At 34.1% G+C, this 23538-nt stretch overlaps 1 protein-coding gene across 9 annotated transcripts in view; it reads right to left on the bottom strand.

Annotated features, from left to right (window-relative positions):
* Ask1 (apoptotic signal-regulating kinase 1) overlaps positions 1–23538 on the bottom strand; it is a 155014-nt gene that overhangs the window by 103378 nt on the left and 28098 nt on the right. For 2 of the 9 annotated variants that reach the window (XM_069842143.1, XM_069842138.1), the window contains exon 1: positions 3840–4347. The exons of the other annotated variants lie outside the window; for them this stretch is intronic. The gene's annotated coding sequence lies outside the window, so the exon portion shown is untranslated. Of the gene's footprint in view, positions 1–3839; positions 4348–23538 lie in introns of those variants that run through there. 9 annotated transcript variants of the gene reach the window in all.

Here is a 23538-nt window from a genome sequence, read left to right as displayed (position 1 = left end):
AATTCTTCGTTTGTAACAGCCATTAACATTCTAATACATATATCAAAATTATTTTCCAATGGATATGTGATTTTTGCTCTGTGACTCCTCATATTACTGTATCTGTTTAAAATCTGGATAAATTAACTTCCAATAATGAATGTAAACAATATCTATTCGATAGTTTATACTTTAAAAATTTAGATATGGTGGTCAAAACTACTTCTTTGGTACTTGGAATGCTTGAAACACATATTTACATAAAAATAAGAAATCAATGTTTTGTTGTAATGCAATACAGTATCTACACTTTACAAAATGAAATAGTAATGACGGATATTTCTATTGATTCTGATTCACGTTAACACTTTGTTTGAAAAACTTAAAATTGTTTAACGACACATTAAAAGTGTTGAAATTTTTAAAAAAGGTTATGTACCTTAGACAGACGGCCCGTTTCGACGCCGGTTCTGCGTCATCTTCAGTGTCCTACGAACTAATGAGTAGGACACTGAAGATGACACAGAACCAGCATCGAAACAGGCCTCTGTCTAAGGTACATAATCTTTTTTAAAAATTTTAACACTTTTAACATGTCGTTAAACAATTTTAAGGACATTTCTAATATTACTGCATTTTCAGAAATGTTTGTTTTAAAATAGAAATACAGTACAACCCTGGAATGATTTCCTATTCTTTTTTGGTAATACTCAGTTAGGATTTCTGTCTTAAAGATACATATAAAAAATACACTACATTATTTCTAACAATATTTTATGTGTATTTTAGAAAACCATTCAGTAAGAGAAACTTTCCCTGCTTTATTTCTCCATTATATTTTAAAACTTCTATTAATCTCTCCAATATTTTTCTTCGTTACAGACTCAATAATTGATCACTCAGGTCACACACATTTCCTCCTTCTTACGACCCCATCAATAATTCTATTTTCTTTCACAAAACGCAATTTTTTAGGCTACAGTGTAATTCTATAGACTACATTTTTACATTATATCACACACCTGTGCAGCAGTTTTAACGTTTTACCGTTTTAACAGTTCATTAATCCACTAATATAATACCTGATTGTTATCATTACAGCTCTTCTATGACGTATCTTCGAAGATAGTAACATTCGCTTTACCATTTACTGCTTGCCTTGTAGTAGAAAGAAGGAATAACTACAATTGGTAGTTATGCCTTCTCAGATCTTTATTATTACATAAAATTTCACCTCACTAGATACAACAGCTTTTGATTGCAACATTTATCCAAAGCATTTCAACTTTTTTTGCCATAAAGTATTTATAATTTGAAGATATTCACGATTTACGTCATGCTGACACTGTTTAAAATATATCCCTACGAGTTGTCCATAATTTCCACATCTCCCACCTCAACTAAAAATATCGAATCTAATATGAATACTTCTACTATTTCACACATTTCAGACATATCATGTCCACAAAAGTGCAATTGTCAATTTTTTTTTTATCCAATGGCAGGGTGCTTAACTTATTGTTATTTACCCCATCTCTATGAGCAGCTCATAGATGTCATTAGTGCCAAGAAGCATAGACCACTTAGTTCATCAGAAATTAACCAGAGTGCACCATAGGCGGTGTCCACTTTATAGGCCTACTCTTAATGGATGATGATGATGATGATGCTGGAGAATTGTTGGGATGTTACAGGGGAAATGGAGTATCCAGAGAAAATCTGTGCTGCCTGGACCATAGACTTGCCTAACCTAAGTTATAAAATCAGAGTAGAGCAGGATTTGAACCCAGATCCCTTGGCTTATAAGATCAGTGCTCTAGCACTGAGCTATCAAAGTGGTTGCAATTAAATTGTCAAATATATAATATACTTTATGCTCGACCATGCCAAAATGTAGTAATTATACACCTGGTAGTAGCCCTTTAATGCACCTCATTAAAGTACACCTATTCATTAACGTTCAGATGTTCAGCCAATGACAAATCACCTTTGTACCGTTATAAAACCGCAAGTATCGACTATTCTCGGATATGCAATCGAAAGACAATTAGCGAAAAGTCACGGAGGCTGGAAATCCAATACTGTCGCAGAAGGTTATGTTCTGTTACTATAATAATTAGCGTTAATTGTAAATAATATTCAAATAAATTCAATTTGGCATCTCGTTTTTCAATTCTAAATCAATTTCCAGGTTATATCAAGACTAATCTTCATCTTATTCTCTACCAAGGTCAATGACATTCGGCCTCGGAAAAAATCAATACTTTCGCGTCTGCGCACATCTCACAATTCAGGTCAGTTCGCTACTGACTTACATAACCATAACATAACATAACTTTTGAATAATTTCAAGTTAGAAATATGGTTGAGCATAAAAAGTCGTATGAAACTTGCCTATAATGGTAATTAAGACGCTCGTATGAAAATTATGAAACTCGCTTGCGCTCGTTTCATAAAAAAAAACATACTTGCGTCTTAATTACTACCATTATAGGCTCGTTGCATAATGTACTATTTCAATCTAATGGAGGATACTTGATCCTTCATCATTCACTCATGTGAAGCCAATTGTGTAAACAAATTTACCGACAGAGTCATTGCCAGGGTGTGCATAGGAAGCTGGGCTATGCTACATGAGATGAGATTGGAAAGCCGCAGAGGAACCGGAGCTCCAGGAGAAAACCTCTGCGTTGCCTGGACCACGGACTTACTCAACACAAGTTATAAATTAGGGGCATGTTGGGTATCGAACCTGGGTCCATAGGATTATAAGTGCAGTGCTATAGCCACTAGACCACCGTGGTGACTCTTTGTCAAATATAATATTACAAAAAATAGCGTCCAGTTGCCAACTGATAATGTAATAACTTATCAAGTTCCATAAATATCGGACCTTTTCTTAAGTTAAAATAGGTAAATAACTTATTTAAGTTATATTACAAAGGAGAGGCACGTTGCTAAGAAGATAGCTATATACACAATGGTAGTTTTCTAAACTCTAAATGCTCTGTAGTCTAGCAGCACAGAAAATGCTATTTCCGAGACATATCATCTATGACACAAATGTGCCAGCTTTACTTCCCGTCATAAAAGTTACGCTTTTGATGTTTTTTACCCTTAAAAATCCACCTTTCTTAACCAGGTATGAAAGCATAAACTCTAGGCGTAATGGTAAGTATGCTAACTACCGGTATTCAACAATCAAGGTCGACTACTTATTCAAAGTGTAAAGAACTAAATTCTAAGATCCATTAAGCCAGTCACGAAACATAATTTTAATACTTAAATATAGTTCAACAACTTCCTTATATTTCTCACAGTCAAATTAGTAAATATTTTGAACTTCTAAAATAAGCTATTCAACTCCAATTTATCAGCACGCAAATATGTACACAATAATCATGTGCGTTATCTTGTGAAAATGGTTTTATACGGATACAACACTCATAATACTGCACACACACTCAGGATTCGAAATATGTAAATATTTGTTGTGATTCTTAAAGCTATATAAAGCAACACACTATCTTCATAAAACACACGTATAACGAACGAAAATAATTCTTCTCGTAGCACACTCACTATTTCATATGAATTCTGTCTCAATACTATAAAGAATATTCTCTTATGAGCGAGACATTATTCTGTTTCCTTTCTCAAAGCAAGGCTATTAATTCATGAACTTTATATAATAGGCTATATTAATTAAATGTCCATATTGTAAAAGGACAATAAGTTACTTAATATTTAACTTTCGTAAATATAAAATTATATTTACATTTAAATTCATCTAATTAGTAGTAGTAATAATGCTTTAAAACAAAGATATTCATACAACAATTACACTCGTATTGTCTTACTTGTCACGGAATTCAACGAAGATGAATGATACTTTACAACTCAACATCAGACAAGAAACTTACTATATGACTGGTCTGTACAGCGTGAGTGAAAATATTTTACCATGAAGTCAGAATTTAATTTTCCTTTGATTTGATTAAGAGGGAATTCTAAGGACTTCCTTATCTCTAACAGCTGAGAGTACCAAGAAATTCAGTCTGCGTGCAGCAGAATGGTTTAAGATAATGTACTTAGTATCTACACACCACAGTAAGAGATAAGCTTCTGACTGAACAATACAGCCCAGTTTTATATACAAAACGCTTATTCTTTATAATATTCGACAACATACACGAAAGTAACATGTTTTAACAATATTGTAATATGGTCTATTTTACTTGTATTTGATGTGCACATAAATACCCGTATTTCGCATGTATATCTTCCTGTTTCTACAAGAAAATGTATATTTTGAGTAAATTTTCACTTCTAAAGCTCAGATTAATTTTGATGATAATGGCTTATAGAAGAAAAATCACAATTACCTTAGTAGTTGATGCATACGTGAATTTAACAAATATCGGTAATTATTTTTAGTTTCAGTGAAGTGTAGGGTACCAGTATAAATAATGTTTTGTGATAGTGATAGTGTAAGAACATTACCACACTATAAACCATTCATCAACAGACATTGAAATTATATAGCAACAGCAAAAAATAAGGTAAATTCCTTAGAGATTTATATTATTAGTTACTGCATACCGGTACCTCTAAGTGTACCCTTTAGCAATTCGGCCATGTTTACATTTGCTTGCATATTTCTGTATTTGTTTCTGCATATATTACATACCAAGTCCCTAATAATTAACCAATTCCTGATACCTATTTAAGATGTGCTAATTGACAATCTCTTATATACTGAACCATGATATTAAAAATTAGTAGATATGATCAAATACCTTACTATAATAATACTGGACAACCAACAGTTCTGCATGCAAACAACACTGGTGCTGCTACCTCGGCAGCCGGTATGGAGATACTCGCGAAACAAGCTGTAATCAACTGCAATGTATATTGTTGCTGGGCTAGTTAATAGTTTTATTAATTGGTGCTGTGCTAAAATGTCAGGGTGCATATGTGCTGTTTATAATTGCTACAATTACACTATTACGAACTGCTTCAAATCGTACTTTCGATTTCCAAGAGTTCACAAAACGTGAGTCAACAAAATTCTTTATTAGGCCTAATGCCTTTGTCTCTGTGTTCATAGAACAATAAAAATTAGCTTTTTTTTTATTTAAGTCTAAGAAATGAATAGAAGTTAAAATATATTGGAAATTTTAAGGCCTTAGCAAATTAAGTTTTATTGTTGTCCACATGCCTTTACTAATTAATACAAGCATCAGATTACTACCATTTTTATCTTTGTGGTTGTCAGCAATGGGTTTATAAAGCGTTATTGTAAATTCATTCTTAATGTCAGAATTAATTTTGTCTCACTAAAGCAAATAAAAATACGCAATATTTCTCATAATATACAGCTTTGATATGAAATAATGTTACATTAAATACGGTACTATTAAATTAATATTTGTATTTGTGGACGTAATTCCACGCCGCTCCGCTAGATATCAAGTCCGCGATATTTCGCACTCACGTCAATGCTGCTAGTATACAGCTGTCCAGTATTATTATAGTAAGGTATTTGATATGATATAAAAATTGGAGTAGATGGAGCACAATGTTCATTAAAAATGGGCACACAAAACTATCAGATGCTATGGGGATGAACAGCACAGCAACTCTTACTTTCGCTGGCTATTGATTTTATCAAACATAACGAAATGTTTCCATAGCTCTTCCTGGTTCTTATCTATACTCTTTCCAGTAACACTAGCAGTTCTTTGTACAAGTAGACCATTATCGCTAATAATTTTGATATGTCCTCCAGGGGAATTCTGATTTGTCAATTGTTATTTTCGACTTGAGTTCATAAGTTAAAGTTGATGATTAATACTTATTAATCCTGAAGTAGACCAGTATTAAACCTAAAATCTTCAATCGCATAAATCTGGCCCAAAACACAAATCAACCCATTTAATATTAAATTTCAGTGGAGCCTAAAAACTTTGGAATTCATCGGTGTTTTCAATTCTTAAGGGGATGAAAGACTTTAAACATGAGTGGTTCCAAATGGAATTTTTTTTTTTTAAATGTTTTGCTATTTAGAGAAAGGTCACCCTGGGTGGCGCAGTCGGCAAAGAGCTGACCTTCTGTGTCCGAGGTTTCGGGTTCGATCCCAGCCCAGGTCGATGGCATTTAAGTGTGCTTAAATGAACAGGCTCATGTCAATAGATTTACTGGCATGTAAAAGAACTGCTGCAGGACAAAATTCTGGCACACTGGCAACACTGATATAACCTTGACAGTTCGAGTGTTGTTAATTAAAACATAATTTATTATTATTAATTTAGAGAAAGCATTTGAATACTTCCTGTATGAGAGTCACAAATGATTGTGATGAGTGTAAGTGGTATAATGAATTTTTTTTTACTGTACTCTACACTTTATTACATTAATGGCATTTCCAAATACATTTCTTTCACAATGTTTTAATATTAGCACATAAGCAAATATTGTATTCTGATTTTGTTTTGATTCAATATACGAGATAAAGCTGTTAATTTGGTTATCTATTGTGTAGCATTATTTGTATCTTATTAACTAACCATAGTAATTCATTACAAACTATAAATTATGTCACTGAAAATATAGAGGAATATTACAGTTAAATGAAGTCATTATGTAATACAAAACTCCATTAAGTTGTTGTTGTTATTATTATTATTATTATTATTATTATTATTATTATTATTATTATTATTATATCACGAAATATCAAAATGTGAAATACAGTAGAATCTCGATAATCCGACACAATGCCGAATATACATGCAATACAAGAAAACACAGATTAAAATAAAATCTCTAAGCCTTCATTATGAAATAAGTCTACATTAATGTAATCCAAGTAATAAAATGACTCATATTGTTACCACAGAACTACTGTATATGTACTAGCATGCAGTTGAGAATTTTTAAAGTAATAATAATAATAATAATAATAATAATAATAATAATAATAATAATAATAATAATAATAACGCAAGATATTCGAAAATGGTTCAGTAAAGATATAATGGAGTAGTAATACATAAATTAATAAATGTAATAGTTGGGCATAGAAGGCCAGATATTACAAAGTTAAAAAAAAAAATTCTGATGCATGTAACAATCTCAAACAAAAAATGCACACTTTGCAAACACAATCGAACATTACAATATACTGACTAGCAACTGAATTTATACTTTGGAAATGAGTTATGTGGAATCTTGCCAATAGCCATATCAGCAACAGATGTAATTCCACGTACTTTTCAAGAGGCCCTTAAATATCTGAACATCATTAACAACATATTTGTGATAACGCAGAAGGCAGTACTATGAAATATGTGTTAACATCATCCGAAGATTCAATGAAACAATACATGAATCATAGCAAGCAGATACAAAATACATAGTTCACTGAACATCAGCATAGTTTATTGAAACTCGTGAAGTCAGTGCCCACGAACAATTAAGAGAACCAATAAATAATCATGAAACTTTCACTTAAATGAGCTGAATGTAAAATGACGAAATTTGGGACTATAATAAATTATAGCTGGATCAATTAGTTTTGTGTCATGAAGGTAGACATTAAAACTGTCAAGACTAACAGAACAGGCAAACATTCAAGAATTAGAAGCACTGTTCATATTGTTTAGAACATGGGTTTTAACCCAAAAACCTGTGGCCCACCTACAGCCTACCCATCCATTTTAGGCAGATAGGGATGATTTCAAAGAAAACGTGAAAACATTTTCGTCACCACCAGGGGTGGCCGGTACTTATGTGCTGCAGGACATAATAAAAGAGAGAAAAATATGTTTTGTTTTAAAAACCTCAAAAATATTTCTTTAATTTAAATAGTTACGGTATGTTTCCATTCCATATTGTTAAAGCATTTGAATCGCCCGCTTTGACACGTTTCATCATTTACGCTCTACTGTAGTCCGAGATGTGCTAAGCACAGGAAAGATGTCGACATGGAGAAATGCGCGTGCTTCAGTTACCCTTTTCACTTCCCCGCAAGCACCGAAAACCTCGTCAAACTGCTGTCCCTTCTGTGCTCACTAAAGAGTAGCCAAAACATAATAGCCAACTTATGTATTTAGTACCTAAAACTTCATTTATTAAAAATGTATTTAAATATGAAACATTTATTTTTCTATTAGAAATGTGGTTTTTACCCATCATTTTCAATTCTTCTAGTTCATAAAATTAGACATATATCCAGGTCAATGGCATTTACGTGTACTTAAATGCGACAGGCTCATGTCAGTAGATTTACTGGCATGTAAAAGAACTCCAACCGGACAAAATTCCAGCACACCAACGACGCTGATATAACCTCGGCAGTTGTGAGCATCGTTAAATAAAACATAACATTTTTCAATATTAAGGTGATAGAAAAGTTCGCCAACAGGAAGGAGAATGGACTTTAATTTTGGTTATCAGGATGAGTGCTATTATTATTATTATTATTATTGTTGTTGTTGTTGTTGTTGTTGTTGTAGCACATACATTTAAAAAGTCACGAGCCGCCACTGGTCACCACTATCCATGGAACTTGATGTTGCACCTTCAAACTCACAACTGGAAATTGCGAACTTTCAATATGACTCAACATTAAAAGACAAGTTCTTAGGACCATCACTTGTTGATTTCTACTTGAAGTATATTTCTCCAAAAAATATGTGTTGTCCATGATGTCCATATTTTGTAGACCTTATCTGTATGAACAGCTATTCAGTCAAATGAAGCATGTGAAATCAACAACAACAACAAAAATCACAGATGAACACTTAGAAGGATGTCTGCAAATTTCAATAACAGATATGAAAACGGACAGAGAAATTAGTGCAACAAAAACAATACAAAATTTCACATTCGTAGACTCCATTAAAACAGTTTTCAAATTTTGACTATGATTAATAATCTTTTTTAATAACTGACTGAATAATTTGTAGTATCAAATGGATTTTAATCATAGATTTGTATTATTTATTTTTGTATTTTTTAGGCTGAAAAATCATACATCTTAGCTGTATTTTAGTCAATTATTATGTATATGAATGTGACCATAAGAGTGTTTTCAGTGAGCTTAGTGACCCACTGTTAATAGAAGGTTGAAAAACCCTAGTTTAGAAAGTGATGTAGAAGAAAATCACATACTTTAACGAAATTAACCTTAACTGGGTCTTCAATACAGTAGATCTACTGAGAACTATAATTGTCGAGGAGAAGAAGAAAAGATAAAACAACAATAGCCATTAACTTCATCATGCTACAGTCCTTCAAGAGCCCTTGTAGCCCCCCCCTTTTTTAACCTAACACACTAGACAGATACACAGCAAAACTTCTGTAACGTGAGGTCAGTACAATGCTGGGCTTCCACTGAACACACTATTGACTCCACTTTTCAACACCTTTCAATAATCAAACGCACCCACATAACAGGCAGAGAAGTTCGAGATGACGCCGAGATCTAGTAGGCTCTGAGAATGGTGTGATGAAGCACCGAAACAGCTGTAAGCCGCACAAACTTACATAATTAACACGAGTAAGTCCACTAGTTAATCAATTACAATAAAGGACATTCCATTTGACAAGAGACTAACTTCCATACTCCATATGTAACTGTACTTCACACAAATGCATAAAAATTTCTATACAATATTCTCAACTACAATGAAGGATTTGTTTCATACAGTATATAGGAAACAATCCTTTCTGGTACAGCATAATTATATTGACAGAAGTTCTGAATACTGATCACTATGTAAAGGCCTACGGGTAGATCATTTAAGTTGATAATGCAAAAAAAAAAAAAAAATGTTTAAGAAAGAAATATTTTAAATGTTAATTGACTTTAAGGGGGAAAGCAAATTGCGTTATTTATGTTGTATTTGGAGGGCGTTTTCAATGTCATTGAAAGGCCATCTAATCTTTTTAAGGAAAGTCTACAGTTTTTATTTCTCATACAAAAAGTACAAAATATAAGCAAAATTTGCATAAAACATCATACGTCATAGATGTCATAGATGTATCCGGTGTGGCTTAGTGGATAAAGCATCAGCATGTAGAGCTGAAAACCCGGGTTCAAATCCCGACGCCGGAGAGAATTTTTCTCCATTCCATTACTCTTTCATCGTATGATGACGCAGAATATCTGCATGGAAATATCATACGTACTTCAGTAAAATAATACATATGATATGCGTAAATCACTTCGTGATTTAAGACGACGCTTATTCCGTCGGATCCCGGCCAACTAGTCACTCATAACGAGTGCACCTCAGCACATGTGTGGACTTCGGTCCTACGTTCATAGACATATGACGTAGTGCAGAGGGCGGCCACTAGAGGGAACCCACGAGTTGGAGCTTAATCTGAGACGATTCTGTCCGACGCCGGGGTGGTATCTGGTGTGGCTTAGTGGATAAAGCATCAGCATGTAGAGCTGAAAACCCGGGTTCAAATCCTGGTGCCGGAGAGAATTTTTCTCCGTTCCATTACTATTCAACGTACCTCGTTTACATGTTTCGACCTATTTATGAGTCATCTTCAGAACTGATCGTTGTTGGCCTTGACACCACTTGTTCTGTTTCCTGTGAGGGTGTGTTCCTGTGGTATAGTGTAGAGTCAAAGAGTGTGTGTGTTTTGAAGTTGAGTTGTGTGTTGAGAATTTCGTTGGGGTGTGTTTTTGTGTGTCTGTATATTTTATATTGTTCTAGTGTGTTTAGTTTCTGGCTTTTTGGTTGGATGTGTAGTATTTCCATGTCTGTGTTGATGTCTCTGTGGGTGTGGTTAGCATTTGTGATGTGTTCTGCATATGTGGAGGTGTTTTGTAATTTTGTTATGGCTGTGATGTATTCTTTATAACGTGTTTGAAATGATCTGCCTGTCTGTTCTATGTAGAAATGGTTGCAGGTGTTACATTTGAGTTTGTATATGCCTGTGTGGTTGTATTTGTTTGTGTTGTTTGTGTGTTGAGATGTTTTTGTAGAGTTTATTTCTTCTGTATGCGATGTTGTAATTTAATTTCTTGAATGAGGTACGTTGAAATTTAACACAGGAAAGTCTTACCATACATATTCCGAAGTGATACAGTGTTAAAAGTTGTGTACTCAACACATACATACACACATTATTTGCACTCTTTCCAATTAAATTGATTTGAAACTGAATATGAACGTAGTTTACGAAAAATCACTCCATATATAATCACATGCTAAAAACACCATCGGTGATACTGAAAACATATATTTTCGTGAAAATCTAGAAATAGATTTCAGATTTTTTTTTTTTTTGCAGGATCGCAATATTTTCTTATACTTCATATAATGAGAAAAGAAACAGTTATAATGATTAAAACAAGTGCTTTACATATTCTCGTCTTTTTAGACTGTTGTGATCTTAGATACTTGCTGCCCTGGTAGGAGACTCCTGTCTCCAAGAACAGTAAATTTAGATGTGAGTCTACATTCAGTCTATAAGTGTACTGAATTCTCAGATAAAACCCAGAAAAAATAAATGGAATAGACTAGTACAAAATGTAAGTTTAATGTAATAAAACACAATAATAATAACCAAACTAAGAATAAACAATCATCATCAACGGCAAAGAGTAACCCATACGGTCTATTCTTTTGTAATTAAAGAAATCTATGAAACGTCATTTTGCTGTTCTTCCCTCCTTCTAAGGCCTTAAATATCAGTGATTGAGACGAAAAAAATAAGCTTTATCATATTCCATTACAATAACAGAAGATTTATTACAAGTCTCCTTGGTCAGTGAGGGGAAGTAACGTGCAGCGCAGGCAAAAGAATGACAGCGAGAGAAGATGAAATCTTTTTAGTCCGCATACTCGACCACAAAGATTTTACTGAGCGGGCACAATAGTGTACAAGAGAGAAACAGAGGGTGGCCTCTGTGTGATGTGATGTGTGCCTTTTGTCACTGCTTCAATGCCCACCCTGAAGTTTGTACTGGATCAAAAACATTGACTCACGCCTGGTAAGTCTTTCACGATTTATTTAAGAAAACTTTTCACTGCAGGAGTATTCAATGTTTGTGACAAAGAGTGTTTAATTTCGTTGTGGACGAGAAATGGTTTGCAATTTGTCTTAAGTCCTATCATCAGCATAAAGATTATTATTTTTTGGTCCTACAGAATACATCTGTTATGGTAACAACTAATATTAATTCCTATCATCAGGTTAGAACAAATAAGAAATGTTCTGTACAGCAATGATCTCATTACTCGTCCATCAGATCTTTCGCTTCCAGGTTATAAGGTCCATAACAAAATGTCCACAAGTACAAAAGGTCCATAAAAAATGTCCACAAACTAAATAATCCAACATTTAAAGTCCTACATACAATTTGTCGATGAAATGAAAAAGCCCAACATCTATGTGGTCTACTATATTATAAAGTCCATCATACGAAAAAGTCCATACAAAGTTGTTCAACAGAGATGAGTTACTAACTGTAATAAGCTGTTGGGAATAAAAATAGTGTTTCATTGCTATAGTACTGGTGAATCAGAAAAAAAATTACAAGTGAAGCTAATGCAATAATTTATAGTCAGAAAAGGAAACCCATGTTGTTACACGGTGATAATCTTCACCATTTTCATTCTGAGATTCGGAGAGGAGACAGAAAATACTGTTGATGCTACGCAAGGTGTGTAACAAATGTGGACTTAGAAAACTAAGAATTTTAACAGCTGGTACAGGGAACCATCTGCATCCACCGAATGTCACAGAAGCAAGGGTGAGGCAAGTACTAAATGGGATAAGAAGAAGAGCCAGAGGAAATCCAACAGAATCTCCCGGCTCTGTTGTCAGACAGGAACTTGCTGGAGTTCATAACGAACAAATTATCGTAAGTCTTCCACAAAGAAATGCAGTAATCAGAATGGTTTCTTATCAGCAGAAGCTAAATCGTCCTCCACTTCCTCAATCAATAAGAGAAATTGACATTGTCGACTGGTATTCCCTCAAACAGTAGTGAGTGGGTGTCTTTTAGACTTCAATCATGCAATATGGAGAAATGTAGTCAACCGAGGTCTGAAGGCACAATATTTGGATATTGAGAACCCTAAAGTAAGAAACCAAATATAGGAAATTATGGGACTGCCGTTTATTCTGCTAAATGACTTTCAATTTGTTTAGAATTTATTAAATGAAAGATTTGAGGACGATATTTTGGACTCAGCATCTTACATTGAAATTACATATATTACTGGTCATCCAGCAAGAGTTCGAAGGCGAGCAGTTCCCACTAGATTTTCTCCTGAGACGTAGAAAATCTATGAATAATGTAATTAATGGCAGACAGCGTACAAATAATGTGGTTGAAGGATGAAGGATTCCACTCTCAATTCCAACGACATGTGGTGGCACATCACGTGTACATTTGGCGGTTCATTAGCAATTTGCAACAACAGCAATCGGAAACAGAACATTTAATAACCCAGGTCCTTGGTGGGCATACAAATATTAAGCGGCCAGTAAATAAATGACACATCAATAATCAAACGAGAATTTTGAACATTGTCGGTAATTACCAAGATTACAAAGATAGGAATGAAATTTTTCGATATCTTAGAGCAATATCATACTTTATGAAATTATATAGTGACCCTCAAGATGAATAATAGATGTATCTTTTGTATTACATATGTAATATGTATAACATAACTGAAATGACAATAAATTTCTCGGCATTTTCCTTGTCGGACATTTTAGGGAAATGCACGAATTTATTTGTGGACATTTTTAAACGTAGGACATTTTTAAGAACAGGACTTGGTGTCAGTGGACCTTTTCAGGTAAGGACATTTTTTTTTTTAATTTTTATTGGGTTATTTTACGACCCTGTATCAACATCTAGGTTATTTAGCGTCTGAATGATATGAAGGTGATAATGCCAGTGAAATGAGTCCGGGGTCCAGCACCGAAAGTTACCCAGCATTTGCTCGTATTGGGTTGAGGGAAAACCTCGGAAAAAACCTCAACCAGTAACTTGCCCCGACCGGGATTCGAACCCGGGCCATCTGGTTTCGCAGCCAGACGCGCTGACCGTTACTCCACAGGTGTGGACTAAGGACATTTTTATGCTAATTTTCTATGTGGACATTTCTAAACGTTGGACATTTTCGTACAGAGGACCTATTGCAAAGTGGATCATATCTCACTTAACCAATCTTTCAGTAAATAAGTGCAGGAGAAAAACCTCGTTAGTCCAAAATGAGGAGACGGCCTCCAGATATGGAGGGTAGCTGCGAATATATTGAATAGGCAGTCGTGGACAGCCGATAAGGGGTGGTCCTCCAGCTTGGGGGGGGCGAAGGGCTAACAACCCATCACCGTAAAAAACAGCTTGTTACGAATCCTTCAAATAAGATAATATTAAAATGGATTTGAGGGAGGTGGGATATGATAGTAGAGACTGAATTAATCTTGCTCAGGATAGGGATCAATGGCGGGCTTATGTGAGGGCGGCAATGAACCTCCGGGTTCCATAAAAGCCAATAAGTAAGTAAGTCCAAAATGATCGATTTTCAGTTTTCACTGTCATGTAATAGCTCAAGTGGTGTGATTTTGTATAACAACCCAATCAGTCCAGAGAACTTAAAAAAAAATAATTTCATAATTAATTACAGGTTAGTTCTACAGTCTCAACCAGGTACTTAAGACCTTTTTTGAAATAAATTCACATAATGCTATATGCAGTACACACTCAGGTAGATGTATTTCGCTCTATGCTTGCTGAGGAATTGCAGGAGGTTAGGTTCACCATATACCAAGAAGTACAAGGATTAGCCATACAAGGCAGTGTTAAACATATTGACATTATTCCCATAAAAAACTACTTTCATTCTTGACCCCACTATCAGATTCGAAATGCATGTCGAACAACCAGCTGAGGTGGATGCTGAAAAAACAAAGTTACTGTATATGAACCGGCAATCCCATATTATAAAGAAAAATACCATCTTTCAGAAAACGAGGTTGTTGGTCTGATGGTGGGAGCAAGGGGAACCATAACCTCCTTCTTTGTCAAAACATGCAAAAAATTAGTCTTCAATAACACCATTAAGAGAAAAATAGCCATTAGTACGGCACCTTAAAGGGATCTACTCAGATCTTACGAAATCACTAGTATAGTAATAACATTTGAAATGTATTTATATTTTCATTGTCTGTATTTTTATTCTATTGTGCTGTACTTGTTTACTGTATTTTATGACATAGGTTTATTTTTTTTCTCCTCTTATTTTTTTTCAAATTACATGTTTCTTATTTATATCTACATGTGTTCATAAATATCTAGTACACTTTGTCAGACTTGACAGCCTTTAAATGAAGGAAATTCATAAAATTAAATTATAGACAATTAAAATGTCAATGCCCTCCACCCCCCTCACTAGAGAAAATATTCAATTCGCACCCTGGTAACCAATATATCTAAAGAAATGACTGACAGTGGGTGAACTTGTCACTAACCTGTCTTCTCACTGAACCCTACCTAACCTTGTCACAGACATTGCACCTTTTTCCTCATGTGATCAATTACTAATCTAACCTAACAAAATGCAATCAGTCTTCCATTGGATAAGTGCAAAAGTAATTAAGGTTAGGTTAGATTAGATTGGTATTGGTCATATGAAGAAGTCGCGTAAAGTAAAAACAATTGAATACATTTCACTGATTGTGTATACTAGACTTAAGTGTCTGATCGGGTATGCAGAATTAGGCCTTATTACAGATGTTTCTTTATTGTATTGTCTCCTCTGTAGTTTTGTATATAAAAAAACTGGGATAGTAAAAACCATTCAACTGCATACTTTCTCAAGTTACAACTTTACTTTACTTTACTGTGTATCCATCAGTACTCTCAGATGATGGCAAACAGGTCCTGTAAGAGGAATCTGGTTCACTGTACAGGTCCAGAAGCTAATACACTTAGCATATATTAAAGCTAATTTACACATGTGCAAACCCAGTATAGCCGTAACATTCTGAAATATTTGTACAAAAAATGTTTTGACACATAGAGACAAATCCCGTTCAATGCCAATTATATGTCACATATGTATATCAGTAACCTTTATATATGAAACGAGTCGAAGTCAGGATAGAAGAAGAAATGTCAGAAGAAAGTGAAATAGGGAGAGGAATACATCAAGGATGCCCTTTATCACCTACCCTGTTCAACATCTACTTGGAGGATTTACTGAAGAACTGTTTTCAGAACATGACAGTCCAGTATATACAGTCACAAAGCTCAGGGAATATGCATCCATAGATAGTTGCTAACCACTAGGATCGCTACTATCACCTCATCACAGACAATGCAAAATTGTACCGGCACAGTCTATTGCTCCTAGTACCCTCACAACTCAAGCTTCGTGATTGTATATACTAGACTGTGGTAGGAGGAAGAAGAATAAAGTGTATAAGATTTGCTGATGATGTGGCGTTGTTAGCAGAAGAGATGATACTAAGGGATATGCTACTGGAGCTAAATGACAGCTGTGAGCAGTACAGAATGAAGATAAATATCAACAAGACGAAGACCATGGTCATATGAAGAAAAGTAAAGAAGGTAAACTTACGAATTCTAAATGAGGCAGTAGAGCAAGTGGACAGCTTCATATACTTGGAGTGTACTATAAGAAGTAACATGAGCTGCTGCCAAGAAGTCAAAAGGAGAACAGCAATGGCAACAGAAGCTTTTAATAGAAAAAGGAGCATCTTCTGCGGACCTCTGGAGAAAGAACTAAGAAAGAGACTAGTGAAGTGCTTGGTGTGGAGTGTAGCAGTGTATGGGGCAGAAACATGGACATTACGATGAAGTGAAGAGAAGCGACTAGAAGCATCTGAAATGTGAATATAGAGAAGGATGGAGCGTGTAAAGTGGACAGACAGAATAAGAAATGAAGCTGTGTTGGAAAGAGTGGGTGAAGAAACTGATCAGAAACTGATCAGAAAGAGGAAAAGGAATTGGCTGGGTCACTGGTGGAGAAGAAACTGCCTTCTGAAGGACGCACTGAAAGGAATGATGAATGAGAGAAGAGTTCAGGGCAGAAGAAAATATCAGATGATAGACGACATTAAGATATATGGATCAAATGAGGAGACAAAGAGGAAGGCAGAAAATAGGAAAGACTGGAGAATGCTTGGTTTGCAGTGAAAGACCTGCACTATGAATGAATGAATATGTATATCATATGTTAACAAATATTTACAAGCTGAACCATTTCACGTTACGAAAAAATGAATAGTTCCTGAAAAAAAAACTTCATGAAGCTTGTTCCCATCAATAAAAAAAGTCAAAGGATTGATTTCATGTCTGGAAATATAAAAACTTAATTGAAAAATAATCTTTCTACTTCAAAACCAAACACAGCTAACTTGTACGCTATCATTCAGCAAAGACTTTCTTTCGACTATTTTTTGTCTGTCAAGGATTTTCTTAACTCTACTGTGGGTTTACTTTAAAACCAAATTTAGTTACTTCTTAATTTCCATTATGGCATAGGATTGGTAAGCTGCTACGTATCCATCTAAGGCATAAAAAAAACATTGTATCATTAGCCAAACACATACAGCATTGGCTTTTCATCCTAAAGACCTGAGTTCAAGTTCTGGAAGGTTCACGGGGAATTTGTGATAAACAAGCATGGTATTTTCACAAATTTTCTTAGGATTTCTTGTATCATTATTTCACTGCTTATCAATGTACTATAAATCATAAAATTAAATAAACAGGCAAAGTCATACTGTTGCTTTCATGTATCTATGAATTTGACGATCAATTGCAATGATTGTATGCCTACCCATCCATGAAAGATCTACTCGTAAAATTGATCCAATGAACCTGGGAATAAGTCTATCAAAAACACATATACCCACACAACATCATATCGTCAGTTTACAAGCGAAACACATTGCGTCAAAAATATTACTTCTGAGAAAATGGCATATATAATGTATGTATATAAGCTTAGCATTGGGAAATTAAATGCAACTAACTCAGAACCGAAAGTGAAAGATAATATTATGGAATTATAATAAGGATGGTGTATTAATTACGACAAATTTGAAATAGCTTCTAATATAAGAACTAGGAAGAGCAGTAATTTTTGTAATAATATGAATCAACTACAGGCTTCTACGTTTTTGTTCCCTCTAACAGAAAATGAAATAACTGAACATGTTTCCTCATTCAAAAAATTTAAGCCCTGGCGAAGTGCTAAATCCTCCAAAATATTTAAACTGTTCAATATTTTCTTGGCTAAACCACTTGTTCATGTACTTAATTTGTGCTTCTTATATGCTAAATTTCCAGATAAATTAAAAAGTACTATAATTGTTCATGTTTTCAAATCAGAAGATAAAAAATGCAGGAACAATTACCGACCAATATCTTCACTCTCGTGTGTAACTAAACTCTTAGATAAATGCATAAAAAGTCGTCTATTAAATTATTAATTGGACAAATACAACGTATTTTCTTTAAATCAATTCGGTTTTCGAAATAAACTTGGTACAGATGATGCTATTTCATGTGTTACAAATAAAATCATATGTTAGACCGAGGGAATAAATGCTTGCGTATATTTTTCAATATTTGTAAAGCATTTGATACAGTTAACCATGATATTTTATTAGAGAAATTAAACTTGTTAGGCATTAATGATCATGTTCTAAGTTTATTTAAGTCATATTTGAATAACAGAAATATCATGTAACTAAAATTGATAATGAATTTAGCTTTACTCAAAATATAAAAGTAGGGGTCCCTCGGGGCACTGTTCTTGGTCCAATTTTATTCTTGAGTTATATAATTGATTTGTTATTAACTGATTTAGGCCTACGCAAATATAATGGGATTATATATTCATATGCAGGTGATACCGTAATTCTTTTTGATGAAAAATATTGGAAAGGCACTTATATTAATGCAAATAATGGACTACAGGTAATCAAAGAGTGGTTTGATTCAAACACTCTTTCCTTAAACACATCCAAAACAACTGTTGTTCCGTTTTCACTAAGGTCCAGTGATCTTAAATCTCCTCAATCTTTTCTTAAGCTCAAAAATTCACCATTCTGATTGTTCTTCTCAAAATTGTGAATGTCCCATATTAATCGAATCCTCAGATGTTATGTATTTAGGCATTACGGTCGATCAGCATTTACGATGTAATAAACATATTACATACTTATGCAATAGATTACGTAAAACATTTATATCTTTGTTATACTTTGGTCATATTTACCAGTTAATATTTTACGTCTAATTTATTTAGCTTTATTTCAATCCATTCTCCATTTTAGGGTGCGGAAATGCTTGTAATTCTAATCTCACTCCACTAATACTTATTCAGAAAAAAATAATTAAAATATGTCTTAATAAACCAATTGATTACTCATCCGACCTTTTGTTCACTGATTTTAATGTTTTGAAACTGAAACAAATTTATTACATTGCCTTATTAAACTTTATACATAAAAATTGCAATAAATTCAAATTGTATCACCATAAATATTATACAGTGAGTCCCAGCAAACATTCCCAGTGGTTTTGTCGGCTAACCAGGAGCAGATCCACCCTGTAAATGCCGCTGCTTGCATCTGCGAACACATGGCACTTCACTATGTTATATTAATAACATTCAGTACTCACCCTCATTACAGTAGCTGTTGGAAGTGTTATTCATTTTGTGTGATACATAATTCACAAGACCTGCTTCATTAAATCTAAATTCACTAAACTTAGTATTGTTTTTTTACATGGAACAGTGCAGCCAGGAAATTTAAGTCTAAAGTTCTCCCTTGTACTGCTACACATTTTCTTTTTCTATTTCCAAAATTGGATATCCCTGTTTTATGATACCATTAAAGATGCTGATTTGACTATTCTTACAAGTTCGTCTGTCCTTATCTGTATAGCTGGTGAATCTCCTAATACTTATATTTTCATCACTCCTGACTGGTGTTTACTTTATCCTTCTGGCATCAGCTCTCTTTTTGTCTACTGTCAAGAGAAAGAGAAAGAAAGACAGAGGTCACCACGTGATAGCTGCATGATTAGTGAATCCCCGTCGCCCAAAATTAATGTGCCAGTCAGCAGTCTGACTTTCACAGCCGATAAAGTACACAGTGACAGCTAATAATAAGTGGAGTTTATGTTGTGTTGTTATTTGTAATGGCTACATAATTCAATGCGAGAATGTGTACACATTTTGAAAACGTAGCGACATATTTTCATTAATTTCATTTATAGTAGCCTATTGCATAGAGATTATACTGTGTTAGCATTGAAACTTTAAGATGTGGAACAAGTCAATAGTTATATGCTTACAATTTTTTGGTGAAGGGAAAGCTTCAGATCTAAATTTCCTTAAAATCCCAGTTCTGTGTAGAGAAACAATCCGAATTTAGTGCACAGGTTTAAGGAAATAGATTCTGTGAATTAAATATCACACAATATGGGCAACATTTCCAACAGGAGAATGAGTGCCGAATGTTATTAGTATAACATAGTAAGGACCTACGCCAGTTTTAATCTGACAAAGTGCCGTGAGTTTCCTGATGCAAGCAGTGGTGGTATCAGGGGAGATCTGCCACTGGTCAGCCGACAAAAACACTAGGAACTTTTATTGGGACTCCTGTAGTTATGTGTCAGTTAATATAGGTATACTATTATAATATTTATAATATTATGAGGTGAACTGATCTGTTGTAGGTCTACCTTTCCTGTTTTTAAATCAAAGAAGTGTTGTTGTATCACTTTTTGGCATATAAAATTAGGCCGGTTACACACTACAGCGAGAGCTATGAACTATGTAATGTGTGAACACAGCTTATCTTAGAGCGTATTTCGAATCTCACCGGACTGGTGGACATCAATGACGTCATGCTTCAGCGAAATAGGAACAAAATTGCTGGAAGGTTCAATGATTTACATGGCAGCTCTACAAGTTGTTGTCTGTGCTACATTAGCAAGATTTTGTGAAATTTCCATCCTGTCACCTCGCTCAAAGAAAAGAGAGCATAAACAATTTATTTCTTGAATCAGTAATAATAACTGATCCCTTGACATGTTCGCTCATAAACCATTAACGTATTTTTTTTTTTTTTACGTTGTGCTCATTACAAACAATACAGCAGAACCTAAGCAGAACAGACTGCCATGACACAAAAGTGCACGATGTCATTCATCTGCTAATTACCGCCTTATACAAGAACCAATCAGATTCACTGATGGAGCCTGCCACCACCTCTCCAAGCTGATGGAACTGGTGCGACACCAGTGGAACATCAGTGACGTCATCATTGAAATTCGGAATACTGTGATACCATCAGATTGCTCAATGCTGAGATTCAGAATACACTCTTAGCCTAACGTCTTCACACTACAGCAAGAAATATGTTGCTACCCAGTGGAGCCATCTCTGTATGGATAATTAAAACACGAGTTTTATTACATCATATGGAAGACAATTTAATCAAAGACTTTGTATATAATAATGCTTGATATGCATTGATAGAAATAAAGTTACATCAATTTGAACATCTGAATTTCTATTAATTGGTCAATTTCATTCACGTAGGCCTAATATAAATTTTATAGGCTACAATTAGGTTAGGTTGTCTGTGGGAACGGGAAATATGTAGCTATGTTTTCAAAAAATTGCTAGCCGGCCAATGTCAGCTATGTCTTATTTCGAGCATTACTCCATGCTAAAGGAAAGCATTTTCCATAGCTCAACAAACATATTACATATTTCTCGCTGAAGTGTGTAACGGCCCCTATGGTCACATTAGCTTAGCCATGATCTAACAGGATATGAATTTATCCATGAAAAATTTAAACTGCATCTAAGTCTGTAATATCGTGAATATGACAGGTGACTTGACCATTATTATCCATACCTATATATATATTTTTAAATAGCCACTGTATTTTTCGAACGCTGGATGGATAACTACTTTCTTCAACATTTCAAGAGGGTATCCTGCCTAACAGGGTCAAATATAAAGACACTAATTTCAACAAATAGAAACCTTATCTCTTCTTATTGACTGGAATATAGGCCTAGGCTATAACCTAGACGTATTGGTTTCCAATTAAGAAGATTCAATTCTCTTCACTTGGCAACAAAAGCAGACAGCTACATTCTCTAAAACATCATGTTTTCAGACATACAGCACGTCCAAAGATTAACAATCAGTGAACATAACCTCTTTTTCCCTTTTTGCTGTCATTTTCTCAGTTCATATCAGTGTCGCATAATATTGGAGTATTCAAGCTGTACAGCATAATTGTTTACTTTTTCATAAGCACAGGCTAAGTTATAAGAATAATGTCGATTTTAAAAATATAAACGTTTACAACACATTTAGGTTATGTACGTTTCACCATACAACTTACTGGCTATATACAAATTAGCCTATAAGAAGTAAACTTAAATAGGTTATTACAGGTTCATCTCCAAGTCAAACCAGTTTTCAAAAGGTAAGTCTCGACAGTTAATGGCTATAAAGATGGCTGTTATATTGAAATCTTGAAGACTAAGTTGTATTCAAACAGTTTCTCTTATAACAGCTTAACATCCTTGTTAGACATCATCTTCATTAAAATGTACCCTATGACATTTGACTTCCCTGTTATGCCGGTAATAGGCCTATCACGAGATTGTTGAACACAAGTGAATCATTCCAATTAACTTTGCCTACTTAAATTTTAGCAGTCCCATTTCCACTTCTATTGAGCGATTAATCACACTAATTCATTCAAGATTCAACTTTGGGTATTTTTGTTACAAATTCTATTGAACTGTTAATAATTCTTCTGAGACACTTGGCCGATATAGTGTACTGTAGGTCTAGGCTATATATCTACTATTCCTTTTTACACACTCTCTGAAGTAACAAAAATTAATTGTACAAGTATGTATAAATGTTACACAGAGACATAGCTGAATTTATTCCTTTAAGAACAAGTTTATTTAGCCTACTTTACTTTTTTAATTTTGATATTATAACAATATATTGCACACAGTAGTCTTAATATAGCCTAGGCCCTATGTAGCTATAATCAAATTTATTTTTCATCTTTCACACTGAATATAAATTCAATAATTTGCTCACTTTCTTACTTATCCTACCTGAAATTTCAAATAATCTAATTCACAGTCTTAGTATTTCTCCATACCGGCAATATTAAGTAATAGACTAACTGAAAACGTCGCTATTAAATGTTATTTCACATGAAGTCAATTTAGTAATGTAACAAAATAAATAAATAAAAACAGAATCTCTATTTCAATCTGTTGTTAAGGCAATATTTTTTGTTACTGCCACTAAATGTAATGTTATAAATGTCAAACATGACAATTTTGTAAGTTACTGTACAGGTAATTAAAATTTTCTTCTTAATCTGCCAATAAACAAAAATAAAGTTTATTAAGTTTTCACCTCTCCACCTTACAAAATTCAACTTTTTAGAAGACAATCTAAAACCTT

The sequence above is a fragment of the Periplaneta americana genome, chromosome 12, assembly GCF_040183065.1.
Source record: "Periplaneta americana isolate PAMFEO1 chromosome 12, P.americana_PAMFEO1_priV1, whole genome shotgun sequence".
Classification (NCBI taxonomy): domain Eukaryota; kingdom Metazoa; phylum Arthropoda; class Insecta; order Blattodea; family Blattidae; genus Periplaneta; species Periplaneta americana.
The sequence above is the reverse complement of the archived record's forward strand: the minus strand, read 5'-3'. Positions and strand labels throughout refer to the sequence as shown.